Source organism: Lampetra planeri, unplaced genomic scaffold (genome assembly GCF_965212315.1).
Source record: "Lampetra planeri unplaced genomic scaffold, kcLamPlan1.2.h2 scaffold_183, whole genome shotgun sequence".
NCBI classification, from domain to species: domain Eukaryota; kingdom Metazoa; phylum Chordata; class Hyperoartia; order Petromyzontiformes; family Petromyzontidae; genus Lampetra; species Lampetra planeri.
The window spans coordinates 70,911-93,783 of record NW_027614573.1 but is presented as its reverse complement, the minus strand read 5'-3'; the positions used below and the strand labels follow the sequence as shown (position 1 = coordinate 93,783).

Sequence of the window (22,873 nt, the reverse complement as noted above, 5' to 3'; positions counted from 1 at the left end):
GGTGTGTGTGGTGTTTGTGGTGTGTGTGGTGTGTATCACGGGGTGGGTGGGTAGATGGTGTGGTGCATGTGGTGATAGCGGTCATGGTAAGCACCGCACCACCTCCATCACCCCAACTGTGCGGTCGACCGGTCGCAACAAAACAGCATCATGCTGCGGAGGAGCGCACGGATCGCGTTCGCCGCACGAGCCAGGCCCTTTCGTTCCCGCACTACTGTAGTACCGTCGAATACAGGTCGACACCCGGGGTTGAGGCACACTGAGGTTTATTACAACAACCGTCGTGACATACACACTTGAGGGGGTATCGGCCCCCTCACCCGTCTTTCTGAGGACACACCTCCTAGCTAACCCTAGCCTGCCTCAGAGTCCTCCTCTCGTGGACTAGGGGAGGCTATCTTGGCCCGACACTGGTCAGTCGGGCCCGGTACTCAGAGTCCAGACCAACACTGGCTCTGGCTCTGGCACCACGCCACTGGCTCGAGCCTGCGCGGTCCTGACAAGGACGGCGTAGCAGGGGGAGACCAGGGCTCTATCTCGGACGTCTTCCGTCTTCTCTTCTTAGCTAACCCAACTCTCTCTAGCCCCCCGATACATTCCCCTTTTATACATCCCCCTCCCTGAGGGGTGGGGCCCCGGGGGATCGTAACGTCCGAAGCGCGGACGTCGTAGAGGGCACCTGCCCGTGCACTGACGTAGCCCCGCCCACTGTGCTAGTTTCCCGTTGGATCCCATACATATCAGCTCGACACATATTTCCTCCGTAAGACCCCTACATCACCCCCCCCTGTACAGCTCGCAGCCGTCCCGGCTGCAACATCGACAATAAAAGTTTATTCAGCCCTCGATACCCCAGCGTGTGCCTCATTTTTTTCAACAATAACGCAACGAGCAGAACAACAGGAAGAAAGAAAAAAAATAACCCGACGAACCCCCCCCGCGAATAAATACGAAAACCGTAGGACGAGCGTATATACACGTGTTTCCTTACCTGGAGTCCCCCTCCAGCCCCCCACAGAAGACGCACAACACACACAACACACACAACACACACAACACACACCCAATAATCGTACAACGCAGCGCGGCACGTGCCGGGAACACAGCACGGACGCCCCACACCGTGAGCACAACATGCGAATGTACACCGGAAAGAGAAGCCACAAAAGACGCAAAAAAAAAAAAATTTCTTCTCTCTTTTTTTCACAAGAGTTTGCGCATTTTTGCGCGCGTTCTCGCCGCAGGCCCGTCACACGGGACAGGCGCGGCCGGCAGGTCGTCGGCCGGCAGGTCGTTGGCCGGCAGGTGTTCATCACAGAGCGAGTCTGTTGCCGACGTCGCAAGACCCTCAGCATCACCTGCGGGGGTCGTCGGGCGTGAGCCCGTCACTCCCGGTGCGCCTGGGGGTGGGACAGCCGGCAGCACGTTAGGCGGGAGCAACGGAGAAGACCCCTCTGAGTCGGACGCCCCCCCACATGCTTGGCCACGCGCGTGTGTAGTGGGATCTCGCACCGCAACGAAGGGTTTTAGCCTGGCAGGGTGTACAAACCACCGGCGCCTCCCCCATTGAATGCGCACGCACTGAGGTCTCAGGACCTCAACCACCTCGACGGGACCCCGCCACGGTCGCAGCAGTTTAGAGGAGGACGCGAGCGGTACCTGGGGACAGTGCAACCATGCCCTGTCCCCCGGCTTCCACTGTATTACATGCGCGCGACCCATTCTGAGGCGCTCATTAGCCCTCTGCCGCCTGGCAGAATTTTGCATGGCAGCATCCCGAGCCTCCGTTAATTTTTCCAGGTTGAATTTAACGTGTTCGGCCAATTGAGTTTTTCCTTGCGGCGCCGGGATCTGCAGTTGGGCCTGAACAGGTGGCTCCGGTTCGCGGCCATACATAAGGAAAAAGGGGGAAAATCCCGTCGCAGTATGGGGGGCCAACCGGTATGCTGACAGGACCCCCTGAATTTTCAAATCCCAATCCGTCTGTGAGTCAGAAACGTGCTGCGACAGCATCGACGTGATGGTACGATGCAACCGCTCGACCATCCCGTCGGTTTGTGGGTGATATGGAGAGGTGCGAATCTTTTTAGTGCCAAGGATGTCACAGACCTGTTTGAGCAATTTGCTTGAAAAATTTTTACCCTGGTCGGTCAGCAGCCTCTCGGGAGCACCTTTGTCAAGGACGTATCCCTGGACAAAGGCCTCCACGATGGCTGCCGCCAACTGGTTGGCCAGGGGCCAGGCCATAGGCCAGCGCGTGAAATATTCAACCCCGGTTAGCAAATACCTATTTCCCCTAGGGGTGGCGGGGAACGGTCCTAGAATGTCCAGCGCGACGAGTTCGTTCACCCGGGAAACCCTGATAGATTGCAGGGGCGGGTTCGACTCCTTCGCTGGTGGTTTGCGCTGCGCACATCTAGGGCACGATGCTAATAGATCCCCGACATCCCTTGTCATGCCCGGCCAAAAGAAATCAAGTTGGACCAAGGCCAGGGTCTTTTGGGTACCCAGGTGGAGGAGGCGCTCGTGAGCGGCCCACACCACCCTACCCCGTAACCCCGAAGGGACCACCAGCCGGTGGCGATGGGATTTCCCGTCCCAATGCATTAACAACCCACCGAGCATTTCCCATGCGTCGGCATCACCCCTCCCCCGCCCCCGGTCCCTGACGCGGCGGCGCAATGCAAGGAGGGAAGTATCTTCCATTTGCAACCGGCCCCATTCCGTAGCAGGCAACCCCAACAGGGAATCAGAACCCTGTTGTGCGATAGAATTAGTCATTGATGCTGCGTCATCAGCAGCCGCCAAGACCGGGACAGGCAATTCAGCAGGATGCCTGCACCGACCCGACCCCAGGAGGCATGCGCATTCGGGGGTGGTCGGCATGCGTGACAGGGCGTCCGCGTTGGTGTGGCGAACGCCCTTACGGTACGTGGTCTGAAAATCAAAATCCTGGAGAACCTCCAGCCATCGAGACAATTGTCCCGATGGTTGTTGGACTCGCAGGGCGTACTGTAGCGCTGCATGGTCTGTACGGACGGTGAAACACTGTCCGTACAGATACGGCCGGTACTGCTGGATGAAGTAGACAATTGCCAGCAGTTCCCGACGCGTGACACAATATCGTTGCTCCGCTGGAGACAACACTCGGCTACCGTACGCGACCACCCGTTCGACGCCCTCGACCACCTGGGACAGCACGCCCCCAATACCTGTGTTGCTCGCGTCAGTATCGAGCACAAAGGGTTTTGAAAAATCTGGATAAACCAGGGGAGGGGCATTAACCAGAGCGTCCCGAAGTGAGCGAAACGCAGCCTCCTCCTCCTGTCCCCAATGGAAACGGACCCCCTTTGACGTCAAAGCGTGCAGGGGTTTAGCAATGGTGGCAAAGTCCGCGACAAAGCGTCGGTAGTATGACGCGAAACCCACAAAGCTCCTGACCTCTCTCACCGAGGTGGGAGTCGGCCAGGAGCTGACGCACTGCGTTTTGGCGGGATCGGTAGCAATACCCGAGCGCCCTACGATGTGCCCCAAATAACGTACCGATTCGCGCAACAAATGACACTTTTGGGGTTTAAATTTCAAATTAGCAGCCCGCATTTTGAGGAAAACGGCCCGCAACCTCTGGAGATGCTCGTCGAATGTTCTGCTAAAGACGATAACGTCGTCCAAATAGATTAAACACGAATCCCACTGCAATCCAGCCAAAACCAATTCCATCAATCGCTGGAAAGTCGCCGGCGCCGAGTGTAATCCCATCGGCAACCGGTTAAATTGGAAGAGACCATGTGGCGTACGGAATGCGGTTTTAGGCTTAGATTCATCATCCAGAGGAAGCTGCCAGAATCCCGAAAGCAAATCCAATGTGGAGAAGAATCGCGCCCCCGCCAAGGCGTCGAGTGATTCATCAATACGGGGAAGCGGGTATGCGTCAGCAACGGAAATTTTGTTGAGGCGGCGAAAATCGACGCAAAACCGCAACGATCCATCCTGTTTCTTTACCAGAACGATCGGTGCTCCCCACGGGCTGGTAGAGGGAGAAATGATATCGGCGGCTAACATGTCATCAACAGCCGATTTGACATGGTCCTTCTCGGCGGGACTCAGCCGGAAGGGATTTTGGCGTATGGGCGCGCTGTCACCAGTATCAATATGGTGACGCAGCAAATGGGTGCAGCCCAGATCGAATTTGTTTTGACTAAACACATCGGCGAATTCGCGCAATAGTGTCCTAAGTTTTTGACGCTCTACATCCGACAGGTCCGTCGATCCCGCACAAAGCGCCTCAAGCCACCCTTCATCGGTGTCCGAATGTGGAGTCGGCAGAGTGGCAGCATGCACGTGATTTGCGACAGACTCCTCACAGGGCACCGGCGTTGCGTGAGCAAGCACGGTCCCCTGGGGAATTACCACGGCCTGCGACCCCACATTGAGGACCGCGATGAAGGGGTCCCCGTCCCCCCTTACAATGGTCTGAGCGGGAATCAAATGCGGCCCGCTAACCCCAGCCCTAGATGGGCCGAGCAGGACACCCTGGTTCCCAACACCCTTAGCGAAGGGCCTACGAAGCTTCAGGGGTACCAACATTTGTGCCCCTGGCGGCACGCGAACCGTCTGAACTACAAACGCGGGTACCGTCGCGAGCGCCGAACGATCCATAGTAGGGGAAGGCAAAAACGCCATCCGCCGTCCCGACGGGAGTTCAATGCAACCCTGATTAATCATGATCCGAATCGGCATTTTGCCCAAGAAATCCGTCCCCAGCAGGCACGGAACCGCCAGCGAGGAGGACACAAAAATAGGGCCGGACAATTTAATATCACCGATCGAAATTTGCGCGCGAATCTGCCCCATGATACCCAGTGAGCCCCCGTTAGCAGCGTAGAATGGCACATTAACCGGTAGCAAGGGACGACTTTGGACAGGGAGAATGTTGTATATTAGTTCCGAAATGATGGTTGCCGACGCACCTGTATCGACGAGGATACGCACTTCGACCCCGTCAATATACCCTACTACGGCCGACGAGCCCGACGGCGCAGCTAGAACGCGATGGGCCAACACGGACCACTGGGCTGGTTCGAATTTGGTCCCCATAGTGGTTCGTGTTGGCCCCATGGTGTGCAATGTTGGCCCCCCGTTCGTTGCGGTGTGTACATGTGTAACGGGTGTGTGCTTTGGCCAAACATGTGGGGTGCCGCGACTCGCCGGGTCATGTCGGTGGAGCTTGGGAGGAGGAGGAGGAGGGCCGGCGTCCCGGCGAGGCGTCGTCCCCCGCTGTCGAGGGGAACGGCACCCCAAGGCGACGTGGCCCCGGACGCCGCAGTTATAGCAGCGCGGGAGCGCAGGTGGTGAAAACGGGCGGTCGGGGCGGGTCGGGCCATCCCGGTCCGCCCGCGCTCCCATCCGTTGCTGCTGTCGGAAGTCGGCGGCGTAGACCTCCTCCGTCGGTGAGGTGACGGCAGCCACCGTACGGCCGGCAGCTGCCCTGCTGGCCTTCCTTCGCTGCGACAGGAGGTTGGCGTGGAGGAGCCGCGCCGCTTGGAGGGAACCCATCTCCACGTCCTCCTGCGCGACGATGGCGACGTCCAGGTCGTCCGCCAGCAGAAGGATCTTCTCGGTGACCATGGCGTCGACGCCTTGGTCATCCATACGAGGGAAGGCCGTCTTTGCGAGCGCCAGAAGGCTGGTACGGTAGGCGAGGGGCGACTCCTTCGCACCCCGCTGGCGGTCGTAGAATCGCTGCCTACACTCCGCCGAGGGTCCGTAAACCCCAGCCAGCAATTGCAGCGCCATCTGAAGAGTAGAGCGCTTGTCCCTCGATGCGGACGTAAGAGCGGCGAGGGCGTCGCCGTCAAGGAGCGCCGGTAGTGCGCAGAGGGCTTCGTCGTCTGACCACCCCGCCATCTCTTGATGCGCGAGGAAGCGCCGCTGAAATCCCCCCCAGTCGCCCTCCTCAGCCACGAACTCCTTCAGCGGGGGTAGCCTTTGGTGTAGTGCCGCGGCCGCCGTGGAGGGCCGCACTTTGATGTCCCCGCGACTCGGCCGAGCATCAGCACGAACGGCAGCTGTAATCGCCTGTCGCGCAGATAGTGACGCTCCGTCCGAAGGCGGTGACGCGGCAGCTCCAGCGGAGTCGATGTCGGACCCCAAGTTGAGGTTGGCCACGCCCTCGGCAGCTGCTGCGGCGATGGCGGGACTTTCAAAAGTGCCGTCGGTAGAAATGGCGGGAAGGTGCAACGGCCGTCGGCTGTCCTCGCCTCGCGGTGGTCCAGCAGCCCCCAGCCGAGTGATGGTCTCGAGTGTGGCGGCAGCAGCGTATAGCAGCTCCGCCAACCTCGCGTGCGCCAGCCGCAGCCCGTCGGACAGCAACTCCCCTTCCTCCCGATGCCCCGGTAAGGACGCATTCGGTCCCGGCTGCTCGTTGGCCCCATCAGCCGTCTCTGGTACCGCACTTCCCGCGGTGTCCTCCGCCTCCTGCACCCCGGCCCGAGCTGTTCGGCGCGTGTCCATGTTCGTTGTTCTTTACTTCTGACGCCAGATGTAGTACCGTCGAATACAGGTCGACACCCGGGGTTGAGGCACACTGAGGTTTATTACAACAACCGTCGTGACATACACACTTGAGGGGGTATCGGCCCCCTCACCCGTCTTTCTGAGGACACACCTCCTAGCTAACCCTAGCCTGCCTCAGAGTCCTCCTCTCGTGGACTAGGGGAGGCTATCTTGGCCCGACACTGGTCAGTCGGGCCCGGTACTCAGAGTCCAGACCAACACTGGCTCTGGCTCTGGCACCACGCCACTGGCTCGAGCCTGCGCGGTCCTGACAAGGACGGCGTAGCAGGGGGAGACCAGGGCTCTATCTCGGACGTCTTCCGTCTTCTCAGCTAACCCAACTCTCTCTAGCCCCCCGATACATTCCCCTTTTATACATCCCCCTCCCTGAGGGGTGGGGCCCCGGGGGATCGTAACGTCCGAAGCGCGGACGTCGTAGAGGGCACCTGCCCGTGCACTGACGTAGCCCCGCCCACTGTGCTAGTTTCCCGTTGGATCCCATACATATCAGCTCGACACATATTTCCTCCGTAAGACCCCTACACTACCACCTCCTCCTGCGTGTAGGTGTGTGTACGTGTATAGAGGTGTGTGTGTAGGTGTTTAGGTGTATAGAGGTGTGTGTGTAAGTGTATAGAGGTGTGTGTACGTGTATAGAGGTGTGTGTGTAGGTGTTTAGGTGTATAGAGGTGTGTGTAAGTGTATAGAGGTGTGTGTGTAGGTGTGTGTACGTGTATAGAGGTGTGTGTGTAGGTGAGAGTAAGCGTATAGAGGTGTGTGTGTGGGTGTTTAGGTGTAGAGAGGTGTGTGTGTAAGTGTATAGAGGTGTGTGTACGTGTATAGAGGTGTGTGTGTAGGTGTTTAGGTGTATAGAGGTGTGTGTAAGTGTATAGAGGTGTGTGTGTAAGTGTATAGAGGTGTGTGTGTAGGTGTGTGTAAGTGTATAGAGGTGTGTGTGTAGGTGTGTGTACGTGTAAAGAGGGGTGTGTGTAGGTGTTTAGGTGTAGAGGTGTGTGTGTAGGTGTTTAGGTGTGTAGAGGTGTGTGGGTAGGTGTGTGTAAGTGTATAGAGGTGTGTGTCAGTGTGTGTGAGTGTATAGAGGTGTGTGTAGGTGTGTGTGAGTGTATAGAGGTGTGTGTAGGTGTGTGTAAGTGTCTAGAGGTGTGTGTGTAGGTGTGTGTAGGTGTGTGTGAGTGTATAGAAGTGTGTGTGTGTAGGTGTGTGTGAGTGTATAGAGGTGTCTGTGTAGGTGTGTAGATGTATAGAGGTGTGTGTGTAGGTGTATAGAGGTACTTGTGTGTAGGTGTGTGTAAGTGTGTAGAGGTGTGTGTGTAGATGTGTGTAAGTGTATAGAGGTGTGTGTGTAAGTATATATAGGTGTGTGTGAGGTCCTGGGGGAGGGAAAATCTCTCAGCCAGGAAAACATCATGGCACAAAGTGGGGATAACCCTGCTGAGGCTGCGGTGCCTCAAATATTGGAGGAGGTCACCCCCTGTGAGTGGCTGGCTGAGGTGCCATCTGTTGAGGAAGTACTGAAGGCGATCCGGAGTCTGAGAACAGGAAAGGCACCGGGCAGAGATAATCTCCCAAGCAAAATGCTGAGGGAGGGTGGCGCTTGTGCACAGACTGCCCTATATGACATCATAACAACAGTCTGGACCGCTGGACGGGTACCGCAAGATTGGAAGGATGCCCTGGTGGTCCCCCTCTTTAAGAAGGGGGACCGCACAGACTGTAACAACTACAGAGGCATCTCACTCCTAAGTGTGCCGGGAAAGGTCCTGGCAAGGATTATTCAACATCGCCTTGCTAGGCACGCTGAGGAGAGGCTTGCAGAACCCCAATGCGGTTTCAGGAAAGGGCGGTCCTGTACAGATGCCAAATATTCTGTCCGTCTGCTACAGCAGAGGTATAGGGAATTCCAACAAGACCTTCATCTCTGCTTTATTGACCTGGTCAAGGCCTATGATACCATCAATAGGCCTGGGCTCTGGGTTGTTCTTCGTGCTTTCGGAGTCCCTGACCCTCTGCTCATGATCATTAAGGACCTTCATGATGGTGAGCGGGCCCGGGTAAAACTACGTGGCCGGGAATCAGAGCCTTCCCCTGTACACCTTGGGGTGTGACAGGGATGTCCTCAGGCTCCCACATTATTTAACATCTATTTCGACGGCGTAGTTCATAGGTGCTCGCTAACAGCACTTGCCCCTACAGTCTGTTAAGGCTATACGGGGGATCTTTGTCTTTGTAAGTGTGTAGGTGTGTGTGAGTGTATAGAGGTGTATAGAGGTGTGTGTAGGTAAGTGTACGGAGGTGTTCGGGTGAGTAACCCTGGCAGAGCAACACTGCTGGCGTCTCGTGCTGCCGCCTGTACTGCGCCTTGTCCACCAGAGGGCATCGCCTACCCACGGGTTGTGTGGCGTCAGGGTGAGAAGTGGAGGGTGGGGGGAGGGTGGGGGGAGGGTGGGGGGTGGGGGGAGGGTGGGGGGTGGGGGGTGGGGGGAGGGTGGGGGGAGGGGGGAGGGGTCCGGGGATGGGGGAGGGCTGCTGCTTCAGCGCTCAGCAAGGGGTCGTGCTTGGTGCACCACTGCCAATTCTTTATTGCATCGATCTATCTCATTCTTTGTCGCTGCTTCTATTTCCTTGCGCCCGAGTATGCACCGCTACTTGTGGTACCCTCTCTGTACTCATTGGAGAGCCACGTCCAAACCACTAAATCTTCTTGTTTCTTGTGTGAAGCCCTCTCCAATATTTTATTTTATTTCTGCAAAAGGGCTGCTGCCATGACTGTGGGATGGTTGTCACGATTGACTTCAAATGTCGCGGTTCGATCTCCCAGCCTGGCCTTGAAAACATTGACCAGGGATCTTACAATTCCCTGTTTTGTCCACCCACAGTCCATCGGTGGGTCACGTGCAGTGGGCTAAATGGCGAGTACTCCCACCTCTTTCAAGACGAATGGTCAGTGTGGAAAAGTTGGCCAAAACATACCCACCGGATCGGCACTCTAGACCTCCCTCTAGTGCGGGTCCTTTCACCAGCAGTTGCATGAGCAAGTAATTACAGGGCTGCACCATTAACCTCACGTGTACAACAATCATCTGGTTTACGTGCATTTCAGAACTCCTTGATCCAGACCCCAGCATCCCAGTGCTGCAGGCTCAGTGCTCTGCTTCGGTGTTACCATTGCGCCGTTGCTCCTCTGCAACCCCGTGCCACCCGTTGCCGCGTGTGACGTCGCTGCGCCGTGCGCACCGCACGTGTCCCCAGCCCCTGCCGCTGCTCCGCCGGGACACCGGCTTGATGCTGACGATGTCTCAGGAGCAGGCCGCCTGCCTCCTGGCCAACGCCTTCTTCTGCACGTTCCCCCGGAGCAACGCCACCGGGACCCGGAGCGAGGACTCTGCCTGCCCCGACATCAACGTCAACAGGTGCAGCAGCAGCAGCCCATCACTGTGCATTACACACCGTACACCGTGTGTCATGCAGTACACACACACAGATGCAATGCTCTCTCTATGTAGAGTATTTCCTGCTGTATATGTAGCGTCGGAAATGCAAAGCACACACCACACTGTATGCTTACCTGTAGTTGCGGGCACGAGTCGACAGGGGGTGCCACCCTGAGTTAGAGAGAGAACCGGGACCGTTGAGAGGCCGAGTTCCCCCCCCGACCCCAGGTGAGGGGTTGGGGGGTTATTCCAGAGCCACCTGGAAGGTTCCAGAAAGGGGGCGGTACCGGGGGTGGAGAGTCCCCGAGGTGGGTATAAAAGACGGACCCCAGGACGGCCCGAGGCAGTGCTCTGAAGACGAAGACTGAAGACCAGCTAGGCTAGAACCCTGGGACCCTGGGACCCAGGGACCCTGGGACCCGACGTCCTTTTATGGGCCGGGGCCGAGCACGGACCAGTGGTCGAGACCCGCACCTTGGCTGGGTCGGGTCAGCATAGCCTCCCTTAGGCCACCCTTAGTCGGAGGACTCAGAGCCCGTAGCCCCAGTTATAGGGCACGTTAGCCCGGAGGCCATACCTCCCCAAGTAGTGGGAGTAAAAGGGGCTTCTGTTATAAGATTTAAATAAACCGTGTTGCCTCTAAGCAACGTCTCCAGTCTCTGTGGGAACCCACTACATATACACAAGAAATGCTGTTCTAATAATAATAATAAAATAGACTTACTCCAGGAAATCCACACTGAGTCACAGTCAAGTGGAGGAAACCGGAGCACCTGGAGAAAACCCACGGATACGAGGGGCAGTACTTTAAACCGTACAGGCAAAGATGGCGATTATCCCACTTTCTGTACTGCCTTCTCCTGGCCAGCCAGCCAGGAGAAGGCACCTCGATGCCCACGGGAAGGGGGTTTCACAACATTCACTGTGTGATCCACTCACCCTTGCTGCCTTCCACTGCTGGATTACAGGCTTACAACACCACCGCCTGGCGAATAATAGTAATAATTAAGTTTTATAGCGCGCACAAGAACGACTCAGAGGCATGAGGAACCACAGCCGTGCAGGAAGGAAGCCACGTGGTGAGCCAGCTCCAACAATTGTCCAAGCTCTGCGGTCCTCTATGGAGGCATTATGCGCTAATTAATGACGAGTGTTTATACCAGTGGGGGAAACCCGAGTACCCGGAGAAAACCCATGCGTGTGAGGATGAAACACTCTATCCCTGTACAGGTGAAGATGGCGATTAGTCCACTTGCTCTACTGCCTTCTCCTGGCAAGTCAGGTTATGGCACCTCGACGCCCACGGGAAGGTGATTTGCCAACATCATTGTGCGGTGATTCACCAGCCCTCGCTACCTTCCACAGTGCTGGATTAGAGACGTGCACTACCAACATCAGGCGAATGATAACAACAATAATAACTTTCTACTTCTAACTTGATAACAATAGGCGAAAAATAACAACAGGCAAATGATAACGACAGGCGAATGAGAACAGTAATTATTATATCCACTTAGAACTTGATAACAATAATTATTTCTACTTATAACGTGATTACAACAATAATAACTATTTCTACTTTTAACTTGATAACAGGCAAATGATAAAAACAGGCACCACATCTACGCCTCTATATAAGGAACGCAACAGGTGAATGTCTCCACAAATCTGGCTGTTGCCTGATGAAGCTAGTTGTAATTACTGGCGAAACGTCGTACTCATATTGTAAATGTTGTGGCTTGACTCTCCAACACACCGTGAGCTGTACTAGTTACAAATTGGCATGTTCTGACAACCCTTACTCGTTGGCTGTGTCGGGTGGTGGTGGGTTTTAACGACACATTTATATATTTATGCGATCTAACCCAAAAAAGAAACCTCTATTATGGATGATATTGGTCGCGAAAGTCTACGTGTTAAACAAACCCGAAGGAATCAGAGGAAAATCGACGTGACCACGGGAGAAGATGCAAACTCCAAATATACAGACATCAGGGTTGGGGTCAAACCTACGAATTCCAATATACCAGTTTAACACGTCGTCTTTCGCGAGGGGGTTTGCATCTCGCCACTGTGGCGCCTCATTATCTGACTCACCCAACCACTAAACTACGAAAGCCACCCACACACTCACTCACCCACTCACCCTGCCACCCACTCAACCGCTAACTCACTTGGTCATGCACACACACAGCCACTCAAGAACATACCTGTGCACCCACCTACACACCCACTCATTAACTCAACGACCCACCCACCAACCCACTCACTCACTCACTCTAGACTCCACTCACCCACCCACTCACCTATTCACTCCCCCACTCACACACCCACCCATCCACCCACCCACTCTCTAACTCACACACTCATCCGCCCGCTCACCCAGCCACTTACCGACTCACCCACCCAACCACCCACGCACTCAATCAATCACCCACCAACCAATCACCCACCAAATAAACGAAAACTGAACTATTTTTCATTGTACCAGCTAAGGCCCACAGACCATATAGATATTTTTCAAAAGCGACCTTGTTACAAATGACAGGTAAACAAAGTGGCTTATCACATATACATTTATTGCAGCCAAATCCTCTGAATGCAAGTTTATTCTCAATGCAGAGGTAAAACCCCGAGGACCCGGAGAAAAATCCACGTGACCACAGGGAGAAGATGCAAACTCGAAATATACAGGCGGCAGGGTCGGGATCAATTCCATGACCTCCTGTATACTATGCAAGGTAGTTAACGTCTCATCACCGTGGTGCCCCATTCTCTGACTCACTCACCCACCCACCCACTCACACACTAACTTACCCACTCAACCTCCTACACTAACTTACCCACCCACCCACCAGCCACTCACCCAAACACCCACCCATTCACTTACTGACTCATACCACTTACTCAAATACCCATCCACTCACTCAATAACCCATCCACTCACTCATGAACCCACTGAAGCACTCACCCATACAAAAACCCACTCACCCACTCACTTACCGACTCACTCACCCATGAAATAGCACACCCATCTTCTCAACCACTCAGCCTGCCACCCACTCAATCTCGTACCCACTAACTCTCTCACTTCCTCACCAACCTACCAACCCACCAGCGACGTGCGGTCAGGGGAGGCAGAGCCTCACCTGTCATACTCCAATGACAATAGTTTTAATGAAAAGTAAAAAATAATAAAATAAAAAAATTTCCACTGATCTGTGTTATAAATGTCATTTCTGTACGATTCCAATCATTTTTATAGTCAAAATCGCCAAATTGCGGAGCTCCGCTGCAAATACAGGAAGAGACGATAGGTGAGGCAGCGACGAGCTCAGCCTCCCCTGATTACGCAACCCCTCAGTAACTGGATGGAGCGCGGGCAATAAGCGCGTGCCTGTTACTATCTCAGTATGTCACCAATGTAATGTTTGTAGACCCCTTCATTTCATGTCCTCGCCTTCCATACTCCAGGTAACTTATTTCACGTATGTGTATAAAGATATTTAGGCTCGCTGGTCTCGTCATGAAACTGCAATGAAAAAGCACCAGGGGAGGCAGCCATCACATTTGCCTCACTGAGGGGGATGCGTCTAACACGCCCCCCTCCGTGAGGCCACGTCCCCCTCAGTGTGTGAATCTGGCTCTGACACAAGCCAGTGCCTCCCCAGCCAGACCTCACCACACGTCACTGCAACCCACCCACCTATCTACTCACTCAACCACCCACCCAGTCGATCATCCACCCACTAACACTCACCCACCCAACAACTCACTAACCCACCCAGCACTCACTCACCGAGCCAGTCAATCTCTAACCCACCAACTCACTTTTAAACTGACTCTCTCAACTACAACTGACCCAGTCACTAACCCACTCACTCAATTTATAACCCACCCACTACTCACGTAACCTCCTACCCACACATTCACTCATCCACAAACCCACTCACCCCCTCACTCATCCATCCACTCACATACTCACCCAGCCACTCACCTACTCACCCAGTCACATACACATCCACTCACCATGCCACCCACTCAATTTCTAACCCACCCACTCGCCCAACCACTCCCTCAGCAACTCACCCACTAACCACGTAATTATTCACCCACCCACCCATCACTCAACTACCCAATAATTCAACCACCAAAACATTCCACCACCCACTAACTCAACCAACCACTACCACCCACTAACTCAACCACCGAGCCATTCACACTCACCCACTCACCCACCCACCCACGCACTCACCCGCCCACTCACCAACACACTAAACTAAATCTAAATTGTGGTTATTTTACCAGGTAAGGCCGACAGAGCTACACATCTTTTTCAGAAATGACCTGGTTAAAAATTATAGGTCAACGAAGTGGCTTATGACATGTGTAGTGGTGATACGCGCTGGGTGTATACGTCGTGTGCCAGCGCGTATGTACGGGTGTGTGTGTGGTGACGCGCGCTGACGGGGAGGAGCAGGCGTCAGTGCTCGGGTGGGGGTAGTGCTGCTGATTGGCTGTGTGCCGGTGACGCGCCCAGAGGGAGTGATCGGGTAGCAGCGCGGTGTGATTGGTCGGGGAGTGGAAACACGCGCTGAGCGGAACCGGATCGTAGAGATAGCGCGTGGGGATTGGGTAACTGAGGAGCGGTGCCGACGTTGAGGTCCGCATCCGCTCCGTCTCCCGGGAAGAAGAGGTATATAAGGTGATGCACAGAGGAGCAGGGGGCAGAAGTGGAACCATCTAAGAATGAAGACGAAGGTGCAGAGATAGAGCCCGGAGAGGAGAGTAATGGAGAGTAATGGAGAGTAGAGGAGAGTAAGGTATAAGTGTGTAGCCAGAGAGAGAGAACGGTCTACACGAGCTGAGTACTGTATAGTGTGTAGCCAGAGAGAGAGAACGGTCTACACGAGCTGAGTAATGTATAGTGTGTAGCCAGAGAGAGAGAACGGTCTACACGAGCTGAGTGATGTATAGTGTGTAGCCAGAGAGAGAGAAAGGTCTACACGAGCCGAGTATGCATACGGTGTAGCCAGAGAGAGAGAAAGGTCTACACGAGCCGAGTATGCATACGGTGTAGCCAGAGAGAGAGATGCAAAGTCTACACGAGGCGAGTGGAGAGTGTAGCAGAGGCGCAGAGTCTACACGAGACGAGAGAAGAGTGTAGCCGAGGCGCGGAGTCTACACGAGGCACAGAGAGCCAGCAGCACAGAATCTAAGAGAGTCAAGAGAAGCGTAGGGTGGAGAGAAGAGGTCACGAGTTGTACCGTTGTATGGTGACCGCATTGTGAAGAAGAGAGGCCACGCGTTGTATCGTTACAAGTCAAGATTTAATAAAAGAAGTGTGTTCCCGTCAAGGAGTTTCCTGCCGTCATTTTCCAATACTTCACATGTATTGCAGCCAAATCCTATAAATGCTTGTTGATTTTAAATGTGGAGGGAAATATACAGGTGTCAGGGTCGGGATCAAACCCACAACGTTCTGCATACCAGGCGAGGTAGTTAACATCTCGCCACCGTGGCGCCCCACTGTCTGACTCTCCCACCCACTAACCCACACACTCACCCACTCACTCAATCACCCACTCACTCACTCAACTACTGAGCCATTCATACACTGACCCACTCACTAAGCCACCCACTCAATCTCTAACTCACACTCATGCACCCAGCCACTCACTCACTCAGCGACTCACCTACGACGCATCACCCCATCCACTCACTCATCCACCCACGCACCCACTCACGCACGCACCCACTCATCCACACAATAAACGAATATTTAATTGTTTTTCATTTTACTGGGTAAGGCCCTGAGCTATAGATCTTTGTTGGAAGCCACCTCAGCACAAATGACAGTTCAATTAAGTGGCTTTTCACGTAGAATGTTATTGCAACCAAATTATATAAATGCATGTTCAAATGTGGAGGGACAACCTGGAGAAAATTCCACGCGACCACGGGGAGAACATAGAAACTCCAAATATACAAGCGGAAGGGCTGGGATAAAATCCACAACCTCCTGTAAACTAGGCGAGGTAGTTAACATTTCGGCACCATGGTGCCTCACTCTCCGACTCACCCACCCACTAACACACGAACTCACCTCCCATATTCACACACCCATCTACCCAAAAACTCAACCACCCACACATTCACGCAACAATCCACTCACCCACCCACTCACTTATTCACCCACCCACTAAACCATGCACCTATCCACTCACCTATTCATCCACCCACTCACACACCCATTAAGCAACCCACCCACTTACCCTGCCACCCACTCAATCTCTAACCGACTCACTCACCCAGCCACGCAATCTCGAACCCACCAATTCACTAATCCTCTCACCAACTCACCAACCCACCTCTCACCCACTCCCACACCCACTCACGTGCAGACCCACCCACTCACTCACCTCAACCATTCACAAATCCACACACCCACTCATTCACCCAACCACCCACCACCCACTCAATCTCTAAACCCATTCACCCACCCACCCACTCAGCCACCCACTAACTCACCCAATCAATCTCTAACCCACTCACCTACCCACCCACCCACTCACCCAGCCACTCACCCAACCACTCGTCTATTCACTCCCAAACAACACACCCACTCACGTCACCCATGGCTTACCCTATCACCCACAATCTCTAACACTCACTCACCTACTTCCTCAATGACTGACCCACACTCACAGACCCACCCAGTTAATCTCCCACTCTATATGTAGTCCTTACCTCTTCTGGTAATGTGAGATATTCTTTTACCAGGTAAGGCGCACTGAGCTATAAAGATTGTTTTCAGAAGCATCCTCACCACAAATGATAGTTCAACAAAGTCACTGTAACATTTATTGCAACCAATTCCTCTTATTACATGTTTCTAAATGTGGAGTGAAATATACAGGCGTCAGGGTCGGGATCGAACCCACAACATTCTGTATAGCATCTTGCCACCGTAGCGCTCAATTCTTTGACTCACCCACTCAACTACTAAAGCCACCAACTAACCGACGCACAAACCCACTCACCCTGCCACGCACTCAATTTCTAACCCACGCACTAAACCACTCATCCACGCACCCACCTACACATGTGTAGGGGTGTTAGAGAGAGAGCCGTTATGCATGGCAGCTTATGGGAAACAAACACAGTGGGCGGGGCTACGTGAGTGCACGGGGGGGTGCTCTCAACGACGTCCGTACCAGGCAGCCCGGGGCCCCACCCCTCAGCGGGGGTTGAGTATAAAGGGGGATGTGTCAGAGGGCTCGGGGCAGAATGTTAAAGCTAAACCAGTGAAGACCGAAGATCGTCTAGCTAGAGCCCTGGACTCCCCTGGGACGCCGCCCTTGTCAGGGCCGCGCAGGACAGAGCCAGCTAGTGCTCTGGGACTCCGGGTACCGTAGCCCGACTTACCAGTGTCGGGCCAGACAGCCTCCCCTAGCCCATTAGTGGAGGACTAGGAGGTAGGTCAGAGATAGCTAGCAGTGTATTCCCAGCTAGCCGGGTGAGGGGGCCGATACCCCCTCCAGTGTTGTATGTCCGCGGTTGTGACAACTGTTGCGGAATGAATACGTGTGCCTCAACCCCGGCGTCCAAGAGTCCTCAACGGTATTACACATGCACTCACTAACTCAATCACCCAACAACCCACCCACCAACTCACCCACCCACCTACGCACTCAACCACCCACTCACCCAACTGTAAACAATTTTGTTTTTACAAGGTAAGGCCCACAGAGCTATATAGATCTTATTCAGAAGCAACGTGGCCACAAATTATGGTTTAATCAAGTGGATTATCACGTAGATATTTATAGCATCCAGATCATCTAAATTCATGTTGATAAATATGGACGGAAAACCCAGAGGTCTCGGAGAAAAATCCATCAACCACGAGGAGAACATGCAAACTCCAATTATACAGGCATCAAGATCGAGACCGAACCCACAACCTCCTGTACAAAAGGCAAGGTAGTTAAAATTTCGCCACCATGGGGCTCCACTCTGACTCGCAGCCACCCACTCACCTACCCATTCAGCCACATACCCATTCAGCCACATACCCATTCAGCCACATACCCATTCAGCCACATACCCACTCACCTACCCATTCAGCCACATACCCACTCACCTACCCATTCAGCCACATACCCATTCAGCCACATACCCACTCACCTACCCATTCAGCCACATACCCATTCAGCCACATACCCACTCACCTACCCATTCAGCCACATACCCATTCAGCCACATACCCATTCAGCCACATACCCATTCAGCCACATACCCATTCAGCCACATACCCACTCAAAGACCCACACACCGTGCTAACCACTTACCTACGCACCCACCTACACACCCACTCACTGACTCACTCACTCAACAATTAATTCACCCATCCACTCACCATTTCACTCCCCTAATCATACACCCACCCATCCACCCACTCTATCTCTAACTCACACACTCACCAGCCCACCCACTCACCCAGCCACTTACCTACTCACCCACTCACCCTGCCACCTACTCGACCTGCAACAGACCTACCGACCCAACGAGCCACCTACCCCCTAAACTAAACTACTTTTTAGGCCCATTGAGCTATATAGATCCTTTTCAGAATAGACCCCTGAACAAATTATAGATAAACGAAGTGGCTTATCACATAGACATTTATTGCAGCCAAATCCTCTAAACGCATATTGATTCTAAATGCAGAGGAGAAAACCCGGAGGACCTGCAGCAAAATCCACGCGACCATGTGTAGAACATGCAAACTCCAAATATACAGGCGACAGGGTCAGGATCGAATCCACAATCTCCTGTATACTAGGCGAGGCAGTGAACATCTCACCACCTTGGCGCCTCACTCTCTGACTCACCCATCCAATCACTCACACGCTAACGTACCCACTCAACCTCCGTCAACAACTCACCCACCCATTCGCTGACCCCACTCAGTCAACAACTCACCCACCCTACCACTCACTCAGTTAACCACTTCCTCACCCACCCACTCACCCTACGACCACTCACCAAGCTACACACTCACCTACCAACACACCCATTCACTCACTTGCTCACCCACCCACTTACTCACCCAACCACTAACTGAACCACTCACCCACCCACAAACTCACGAACAAAAAACACACCCACTCAACCCATCGCTCACCCAACCCCTCACTCACCCACTTACTGAATCACCCACCCACGCACTCACCGACCCACCAACTCACTTCACCCACCCAATACTCCCTCACCGAGCCACTCAATCTCTAACCCACCCACTCACCCATCCACCCACTCACCCAACCACCCACTCAATCTCTAAACCACACACAAACCCTGCTACTGACTCAATCTCTTAACCAAAGTTCACAAACCCACCCATCCACTCACTCACCCAGTGACTAACCCACTCACTCAATTTCTAACCCACCCATTCACGCACTACCCAACTAACCTCCTACCCACACACATTCACCCACCCACACATCCATGCACCCACACACTCACCCACTCACTCATCCATCCACTCACTAACTCACCCAGCCGTGCACCTACTCACTCACCCACTTTCAGATCCACTCACCCTGCCACCTACTCAATTTATAACCCACCTACTCACCCAGCCAACCACCCGCCTACTCCCTCAGCCACTCAGCCACTCACCCACTACCAACGTAATTATTGACCCACCCACTAATTTAATCACCTACTAACGTAACCACCCACAAACTCAACCACTGAGTCACTCGAACTTACCCACTCACCAAGCCACCCACTAAATCTCAAACCCACACTGATGCACTCAACCACCCGCCCACTCACCAACACCCTTAACTAAATCAAACATTTTTTTTCCCAGGTAAGGCCCACTGAGCTATATAGATTGTTTTGAGAAGCAGGGTTTGGATCGAACCTACGAACTTAAAAATACCAGGCAAGATAGTTAACAATTTGCCAACATGGCACTCCACTCTCTGACTCTCCCACCCACGATAACACACACTCAAACACCCACCCACTAACTCAACCATCCATTCATTCAACCACCGAGCCAAGCACACACTCACCAAGCCACCCACTCAATCTCTAGCCCACACTCACTCACCCAGCCACTGACCAACTACCCATCAAACATCGCACTCACTCATCCACTCACCCACCCAGCCACTCATCTGCACACTAAATTAAAATTACGCTTTTTGATTTTACCAGGTAAGGCACTCAGCTATATATATATTTTTCAAAAACCACTTGACCACAAATATAAAATTCTATAATTGCATGTTTTTAAATGTGGAGGGAGAACCCGGAGCACCTGGAGAAAATTCCACGCGACCAGGCGTCAGGGTCAGGATCGAATTTACGACCTCCTGTACAAAAGGCGAGGTAGTTAACAGCTCGCCACCACGGCACTCCACCCACTCACCCATTCAAACACCCACCAACTCACTCACAAACCCACTCACCCTGCCACCCACTCAATCTCTAATCCACTCACTCAACCATTTACTCATCCACTCACCTACTCAACTATTCACACCCCCACTCACACACCCACCCATTCACCCACTCAATCTCTAACCTACCCACCAAATCACTCAATAACACACCTACCAACTCACCCACCCAATAAACTAAATTAAACAATATTTTTTATTTTACCTGAAAAGGTTCAGATAACTAAATTAATATTTTTCAGAAGTGGCCTGGTTACAAATGATAGGTTAACGAAGTGGATTATCATGAAGACATTCATTGCAGCCACATCCTCTAAATGCATGTTGATTTTAAATCTGGAGAGAAAACCTGGAGGACCCGGAGAAAAATCCACACGACCACGGGGAGAACATGCCAACTCCAAATATACAGGTGGAAGGGATGGGATCGAATTCACAAAATCCTGTATACTAGGTGAGGTAGTTAACATCTCACCACCGTGGTGCCTCACTCTTTGACTCATCCACCCACCCAATCACACACTAACTCACCTGCTCAACCTTCGATATTCACTCACCCACCCACTAACTGACTCACCCACCCACTCACCCAACAATCTACTCACCCGCCCACTAACCTATTCACTCAACCCCTCACTCACCCACTCCCCCACACAATATCGCACTGAACTACCCACGATCTCACTCGAGCAATCACTCATTAATTCACCCACCCACCACCCACTCACCTATTCACCCACCTAATCAACCATCCACCCACTCCTGCTCCCATACACTCACTTATCCAGGCACTCACCTACTCACCCACCGACTTACTCACCCATTAAGCCACTCACCCACTCACCCTCCCAATCACCTAATTACCCACCCACTCAATCTCTAACCCACCAATTTACTAATCCACTCACCAACCCACCTCTCACCCACTCCCTCACCCACTCAATCACTTCAAACCATTCACTCACCCACCCACCCACTAATTCACACAATCACCGACCACCCACTCAATCTCTAACCCACACCCACCTACTCACTCACCCAACGACTCACTCAACAATCCACTCCTCCACACACTCATCTATTCACTCACATTCAACACACCCACTTCTCTAACACACTCACCCACCGACTCACCCACCGACTCACCCACCGACTCACCCACCGACTCACCCACCGACTCACCCACCGACTCACCCACCGACTCACCCACCGACTCACCCACCGACTCACCCACCGACTCACCCACCGACTCACCCACCGACTCACCCACCGACTCACCCACCGACTCACCCACCGACTCACCCACCGACTCACCCACCGACTCACCCACCGACTCACCCACCGACTCACCCACCGACTCACCCACCGACTCACCCACCGACTCACCCACCGACTCACCCACCGACTCACCCACCGACTCACCCACCGACTCACCCACCGACTCACCCACCGACTCACCCACCGACTCACCCACCGACTCACCCACCGACTCACCCACCGACTCACCCACCGACTCACCCACCGACTCACCCACCGACTCACCCACCGACTCACCCACCGACTCACCCACCGACTCACCCACCGACTCACCCACCGACTCACCCACCGACTCACCCACCGACTCACCCACCGACTCACCCACCGACTCACCCACCGACTCACCCACCGACTCACCCACCGACTCACCCACCGACTCACCCACCGACTCACCCACCGACTCACCCACCGACTCACCCACCGAACTCACCCACCGAACTCACCCACCGACTCACCCACCGACTCACCCACCGACTCACCCACCGACTCACCCACCGACTCACCCACCGACTCACCCACCGACTCACCCACCGACTCACCCACCGACTCACCCACCGACTCACCCACCGACTCACCCACCGACTCACCCACCGACTCACCCACCGACTAACCCAACCGACTCACCAACCGACTCACCCACCGACTCACCCACCGACTCACCCACCGACTCACCCACCGACTCACCTACACACCCACTCAGTTAATCACTGTGTAGTCCTCACCTCTTCCAGTATTGTGAGATATTCTTCCTCCCAGCGGTATCTTCACGACAACGCCCTGGGGGGTGGGCAAGCCTCTCAACGAGTCGGGCGAGTGGGGCAACAGCCTGGTCAAGTTGGGTTCATAGCGCAGTGCGGCACACGCATACACACAAGCAGACCACACACATATGAACACAATAACAACAGTTAGAGCCACTCACGCGATAGGGATGGACCGCATGGTCCACTCCAGCTCGATGTACGGCTTGCCCGGATATAATGTTAACTACCTCGTCTGGTATACAGGATGTTGTCGGTTAGATCCCAACCCTGACACCTGTATATTTGGAGTTTGCATGTTCTC

The 22,873-nt window shown here is 53.8% G+C and overlaps 1 long non-coding RNA gene across 1 annotated transcript; it reads right to left on the bottom strand.

Annotated features, from left to right (window-relative positions):
• Positions 1–9,738: 9,738 nt before the first annotated feature.
• LOC144739994 (uncharacterized) lies at positions 9,739–22,634 on the bottom strand. The gene is made up of 3 exons (XR_013589548.1): positions 22,531–22,634; positions 10,142–10,266; positions 9,739–9,962 (listed from the first exon to the last, which is right to left on the bottom strand). It is a non-coding gene; the product is annotated as an uncharacterized LOC144739994 (long non-coding RNA).
• Between the last annotated feature and the right edge of the window lie 239 nt (positions 22,635–22,873).